Source organism: Mytilus galloprovincialis, chromosome 10 (assembly GCF_965363235.1).
Source record: "Mytilus galloprovincialis chromosome 10, xbMytGall1.hap1.1, whole genome shotgun sequence".
Taxonomy (NCBI): domain Eukaryota; kingdom Metazoa; phylum Mollusca; class Bivalvia; order Mytilida; family Mytilidae; genus Mytilus; species Mytilus galloprovincialis.
The window spans coordinates 91,071,234-91,077,921 of record NC_134847.1 but is presented as its reverse complement, the minus strand read 5'-3'; the positions used below and the strand labels follow the sequence as shown (position 1 = coordinate 91,077,921).

General features: G+C 32.0%; 1 long non-coding RNA gene across 1 annotated transcript; it reads right to left on the bottom strand.

Annotated features, from left to right (window-relative positions):
* Positions 1 to 2,146: 2,146 nt before the first annotated feature.
* On the bottom strand, positions 2,147 to 5,072 carry LOC143048755 (uncharacterized). The gene is made up of 2 exons (XR_012969933.1): positions 4,933 to 5,072; positions 2,147 to 3,303 (listed from the first exon to the last, which is right to left on the bottom strand). It is a non-coding gene; the product is annotated as an uncharacterized LOC143048755 (long non-coding RNA).
* Positions 5,073 to 6,688: the final 1,616 nt, after the last annotated feature.

Below are 6,688 nucleotides of genomic sequence, written 5' to 3'. Positions count from 1 at the left end.
CTGCAGCTTTGACAGGGTGACGAATGAAGGAGAAGTAATATGAAATTGCACGATGATTCATGTCAATGAGTTTGAACAACCTTTTTAAAAGGAAAGGATTTTTTCTAATCAGAATATGGTGAGAACAAATTGCAATTGAAGTAATGTTTTGATTTCTGAAAATAGGGAAATAATGAATGGGGAAAATATTGATACTACATTAAATTATGTATGTCTGTGTTGAGAAAGGCAGAAGATGCCAATATGGCACGGTACTAAAAAAAATTTAAAAAATCTGTAATGGAAGCAGCTTTATGTTCAAATAAACCTATTTAAAAGTAATGCTAATAATTTTTCCGTAATTTCATGATGATTTCTATTGGATGTGTAATTAATTTCATTTATGTGTTGAAATATGTCACAAAAATCTTTTTGGCATGGGAGATTAAATAATGGTTGCAATATTTTTGTTTTGTTTTGTTTTATCTAAATTAATAAATAAATATAATATTGAATGATTTTGTATACTAGTACAAATGTATACTTAAATTTTATGTATGGTTAAATTTTTTAATTTAAATTTCTTTGTCTACAGTTCGAGGGACACTGATTCCGTAGTGGTTTTCCACGTGGATTGTAGGCAAAGGGATTTTTCCTTTTCAAAGTGTGACTAATGCTGTCTTTAGTACAAATACACAATTTGTTATTGGTTAATATATTTTCAGCGGACATGTGAAGAATCGAGTGGAAATACAATTGTCAATGTTCCTGATTATGAAGTAAAGAGTGTGTTTGATTCAACAACAGCAAAGAAAGAGACAAGACAGCATAGTTTACACTTGAAGGTTAAGTCCCTTTGCTTACAAGCTTTCTACATGCTGAAGATGTTATTAGAATAATGACAATGTTCATTTTGATATGAGTTCATTGCCTTAACTCAACTTTTAAAAGTCCGAATGTGGTCAAATTAATGAGAATTTATTGAATTATGAACGATTTATAAAGAACTGTTTACATGCATCTTTAAATGTTTAGAAGTGTTTTAAAGTAATTTTAAAAGGAATAATATTTCATAAAAGTGTTGAATTTGTTTTAAGTATTGGGAAGACTATTCCTTAAGGGAAAGCCTTGCTAGTGGTGTATTTTGAGATTGGCCTGCAAATATGCTGTATGGACTATAGAGTTTTCTATGCCCATAACTTAACATGAACTGGATGCAAGATTATATCAATCACTGAGGATATGTGTATAACCTCATTGGTTGATATCTTTGGCGGAAGTACATGTGATACATCCTCATTCTTTCAATATCCAAGTGGTGGTTGGTTTAAGGGCTATGTTTGGTCAGGCAATACATATTGCCTGTTTGGGTTGATGAGGTTCTTAATAAGTTCCCCCCTCTCCCACCCATAAGTACCAAAATGTGGATATGTTTTTATATTTATATTTCAATATTGGTTTTACATGTATGCATTTTGGGTTGATGAGCACGAGAAAACATTAGAAAAACATGAGCATTACCATGGGATCATGTTGACAAAACAAACCTTCGCTTTAGCGATTTTCAAGGGAAAGGTCAATTAGGGCAAGTGTATTGGCATGTTTGTGTTTGCTTTTTCATTACAACGGTAAAAATAATATTGTATATCTCGGATGACAATAATGTTGATTATAATGCTTCATTTTATGAGCTCCAGAGTAGTTTTATAACTGAAAAACAACTGTGCACTATATCCAGTGAGCTCTTCTGCATTGCATTGTGCATGGTAGTCCACATTTTGGTTTCTGAAACGTTAAGATATTATCTTGTATTCGGTTCTTTCCTCTAGAGTTTTCTATGCCCATAACTTAACATGAACTGGATGCAAGATTATATCAATCACTGAGGATATGTGTATATCATACAATTGAGAGGTTTAGCTAACAAAAAAAAACATGTTCTGTTCACCCTTTTCTGCTAATGCAGGATCGGAATATTAAAGTTGTTGTCCATTCGTTTGATGTGCGTGAACTTTTGATTTTGCCGTTTGATTACGTACTTTCAGTTTTGAATTTTACTTTTTGTTATATCTTGAATGTGTCAATATGTTGAATCGTTATTTTATACCCCATATTCTTCTAAATGTGGACAAATAAAAGAATTTTCTTCAGAAAAAATTATACGTAAATAAATTCATTTTTATTTACGAACACGTAAGTATCATTGAAGAAAGAATGTTTTTTTCTGAATACATTACATAACCGATATAATTTCATCCAGAACTCGTGACATGTTTAATGTCTGACCTGTGATAGCCTGTTCATTCAATATCCAATCGGTGTTCTTTGTATCGTAGTAGGTATCAAGAACATTCATGGACCAAGGGATCGGTTTGATTACTTGGACAAAATATTTTCCAAAATTAATGATTTCCGTTTGGTTTAAGTCCCCGTTTTCATTAGCTTGTGGCATCCAAGCACCAAGATAAGTGGTCAAATTGTAAAATGATGTAAAATAGTTGGCATATCCGATGGCAGTCATGACATTACTTTTTCCGACATGGTCGCCAGTCCCAGACCAGTATTTCTGACCTGGTTTTCCGTTGTTTCTATGTCTTTTATTTGGTCCGGATGCATAAATATGCCACTCTGCCATCATATAATGATCGTTTTTATAAATGTTATAGTCGATTTCTTTTAACCCCTTTGCAGTTTTCTTTGGAGAACCTAGAATCACGATCCGTTTATCATTTTTTCCGCCGGATTCTCTTATCTTTTTTACGACAGCAGATGTCCAGTCGTTGTATTTTACTGTGTTTTCTCTGAGACTTTCTGCGCATGCTTTTCCACATGAGTCGACTCCTAGTTCTGTAAATAGGTTGAATGAAAGTCTATAGTCCTTATCTTTCAGCTTTTCAGCAACACTAGTCCACCAATCTAAATATTTTGTTCGATGTGATTCAGTAGCGAAAGCTTCGGCCTCGTGATGGATCCAAGAAACTATTGGAGCAATGTTCGTAGCAAGACAATCGTCCACGACAGTCTCTAAATTGTTTAAAAAGACAGTCATGTTAAAATTGTCAAGATCTGCTCTACATCTTAATCGTAAATTTCTGAAACCTCGATCATAAACATCAGCTAAGTTTTTCTTGTTGTACTTATTGAAATTAAGGGTTTTAAAATAATTTGTGGAAAATCCTTGAGCAATCTTTTTCTGGTAATCAATTGGTGTATATGGGTTATGACTGGCTAAGGAATCTTTAAAACAGCATGTACATATGATAACTAATACCACGAATATCATCATCTCAGACCTTTTCCGTAGCATTAGAGATGATGATGGTACTGAAACAAACAAATGCCAACGTTTTTAGTTGTATATTTTTTTCATTTTTAATTGATTCATTTTGCTGATTTACAACTTATCCCTAAACTCTTTTTTTATCATAAATCTTCAAACGACAAGTCAGTTAAAATTCAAAAGTGGTACAAACCATATGAGATTGTGCGATGTTATTAACAGTGAAGTGTTACGATAGGGTATGAGAATTAGAAAAATTACCATGGACATGTTTCTTTTCACACGTAGCATTATTGAATCAGATAGTTCCTTACTTGATACAGCTTATTGTTCACTTTGAACACAAGAAAATACAACAGCAGTGCTATGTATACTGAGAGTTCAGTATTGTTTTATTTTACTTTTTATGTATACCAACTCAAGAGTACATTATTTCCCCTTCATGTTAGTATTCTAGTACTTAAGATTCACGTTCTCAGTGTTGCATTTCTTTCTTTATGTAAAATTCTGTTAATGATTCATTTTTTGACAATTTGTTTGTTCCCCATCTTTTAATTGTAGATTATAGAGTATACTCTCAAAATCAAAAACTCAAACACATCAAACATATAAAAAAATAACTGTCATATTGCTTACTTGATACACAGTTGCCGATCCAGACATGTTCATAATTGGGGCCCACTGACTGCCAAAGAGGGGTCCGCTTCAATGTTTCCCTAGATAATCAACCAATTTTTTCCCAGAAAAGGGGGCCGGTCCCCCTGGGGCCCCCTCTAAACCAGTCTCTGGTACATGTATTTCTTTGTGTAGAAAATGGTGGATACAATCTAATTTATAAATAGCTAAAACTCTCACTTTTTTGACAGTCGCAATAGAATTCGATTATATTATGTCTTTCAAAGATCTAACAAAAACATCAAATGATTCAATAATAAAAACAATTTACAAAACAAAGGAATTGACGAAGTTCTTAATCGAAGACATGAACGTAACCGCAGTAAGTGCTCAGACATTTTTTTTAAACTCAATCCGTATTTTGTGGACAAAAAGTGGCAAGGCAATAAAAACATATAGAAAAAATATCAATACACGAAAAGGTAAAAGCAACAATTACAAATAATAAAACAATATTAAAGAAATTGTGTGCGTTGTCGCACTATAAACAAACCCTCTAGTAAGTCAGATCATCTAAGAATATTAAGTATTTGTCTGATAGATTCAGAAAGCTCTTACAAATTACAAGAATTATTATCCTCAAACTATTGATAAAAAAATCAGATTATCCGTCAAGTAGTACAGTTTTATTCTCAGCTTAATAATCAAAATCTGTTTTGAAATGTATGATCTAAAAATATATCCAATTAACGGAGGTTTTTTCTGTGTAACTTTGTAAATAAAAACAAAGTGTTCTTATAAGAATTTGGTATACAATATTGGAGTATTCAAACCATTGTAAAGTACCTTAAACAGTGAAACATATGTCTCACAAATTGGAAAGTCTTTGATAGATTGATTTCAAGAGATAAATGCCTTATGTGTTGTAAATGTTGGAATAGTCTATAACATTAGTGATAGATTGATTTCAAGAGATAAATGCCTTATTCGTTGTAAATGTTGGAATAGTCTATAACAATACAGAAATATATTATGTAAATCAAATTAATTACGATTACCTATTTTCATGGTAGAACTTGTTAAAAAAACTTTCCTTCCTATTTGAGTCTTACTGTCCACGTTGACAACTTCTGTAATAAGATAAGGTTCTTCAATTCACATATCTTTCAGAGTAAATGAACGAATGATAGAACATGTCATAAAAGCAAAGGTTTACTGCATAAAAGCAAACGTGTTACGTGTATTCACATATAGAGCTATAAAATCAAAATAAGAAGCGTTTCTGTTTCATATGAGAAGTCACTAATATGGCATTTGAAATGAAACGTTGGTAGTGGTATCAATAAAGTCAACAGTAGTATACCACTGTTCTATAGTAATAAATCGATTAAGCGAGAAAAGAAATCCGGATTATTAACTAGAACCGAGGGATACACAACAATTACAACAGGAAAACATCGACGACTGAAATAATGAACTGCAACAAAAACAAACACCAACTTACATAGAAACGGACTAATTGATAACAACTTCCATATTCAGGACTTGGTAGAGGACATAAAAAACAAAATGGTGGCTTGAACCTAGTATAATGGCTAGCCTGACCTCACTCTTATATGGTTATGTTATAAATATCGCTAAAATGACATAACTGTGTGTCAGGAATATAGAACATACAAACTTAAGAAAAAATTAAAATCACAAAAATACTGAACTCCGAGGAAAATTCAAAACGGAAAGTCCGTAATCAAATGGCAAAGTCAAATGATAAAACACATCAAACGAATGGAAAACAACAGTCATATTTCTGACTTGGTAAAGGCATTTTCAAATGTAGAAAATGGTGGATTAAACTTGGTTTTATAGCGCTAGAACACTCAGCATAGTGACATACATTAATAAATATTGCATAAATGGAACAACGCCACAAGAAGTGACGTATTTTTGTGACGTTTACATTATCACAGGTTATTTAAAAAAAAAACAGATGTATTTATAAACACGTGGAAGAATATTAAATTGGGATCGAGTTTCTATTTGTGTGATTTTGTATTTTTCTAACTATGGCAATAATATTAAAATGAAATTGTTTTTCTTACGGTGTAATTATATGTATTTTCTAAAATAGCGACGAAGGATACCAGATGAACATTCAAACTTGTAGATCTAACCATGTCGGTTGTTGTTAAAAATCAAAACTGTTTGAAAACTTGCATTCATACAAATGAAACAGCATATAACAGACAACATCTCAACTTCGTACTTTATTTACCCTTTTTAACTTCTTTGGATTCGAGCGTCACTGATAGTCTTTAGTAGACGAAACGCGCGTCTGGCGTATATATATACAAAATTTAGTCCTGGTATCTATGATGAGTTTATATACATATAGAAAACAAAAATCAAATCACTGTTATACTATACAAGATCGTGTAAGACCGAACAACAGTAAACACAGCTGAAAATAAATTCATCCTAGAGACCAGGATTAAAATTTTATATTAACAACAAAAGCGCTTTTCGTCTACAAAAGACTCATCAGTGACGCTCGAATAAAACGAAAACTGTTTAAAAAGGTCTACAAAAAAATCCAATCTGTATGTGTTATGATTTAATTAAAATGTGTAAGTAGTGGTACGTACTAACATACTTGTTTTATATATACTTTTCCTTTTTGATGATTCTGAAAATATCCACTATCAAAAGCTAAGCACTAAATCAACCAGCCAATATCATGTCAACCATTATCAAGAAAATACACACACACTAAAGATCTACGCAATGTATCAAATTCTTTTTCCATTTCCCTGTATT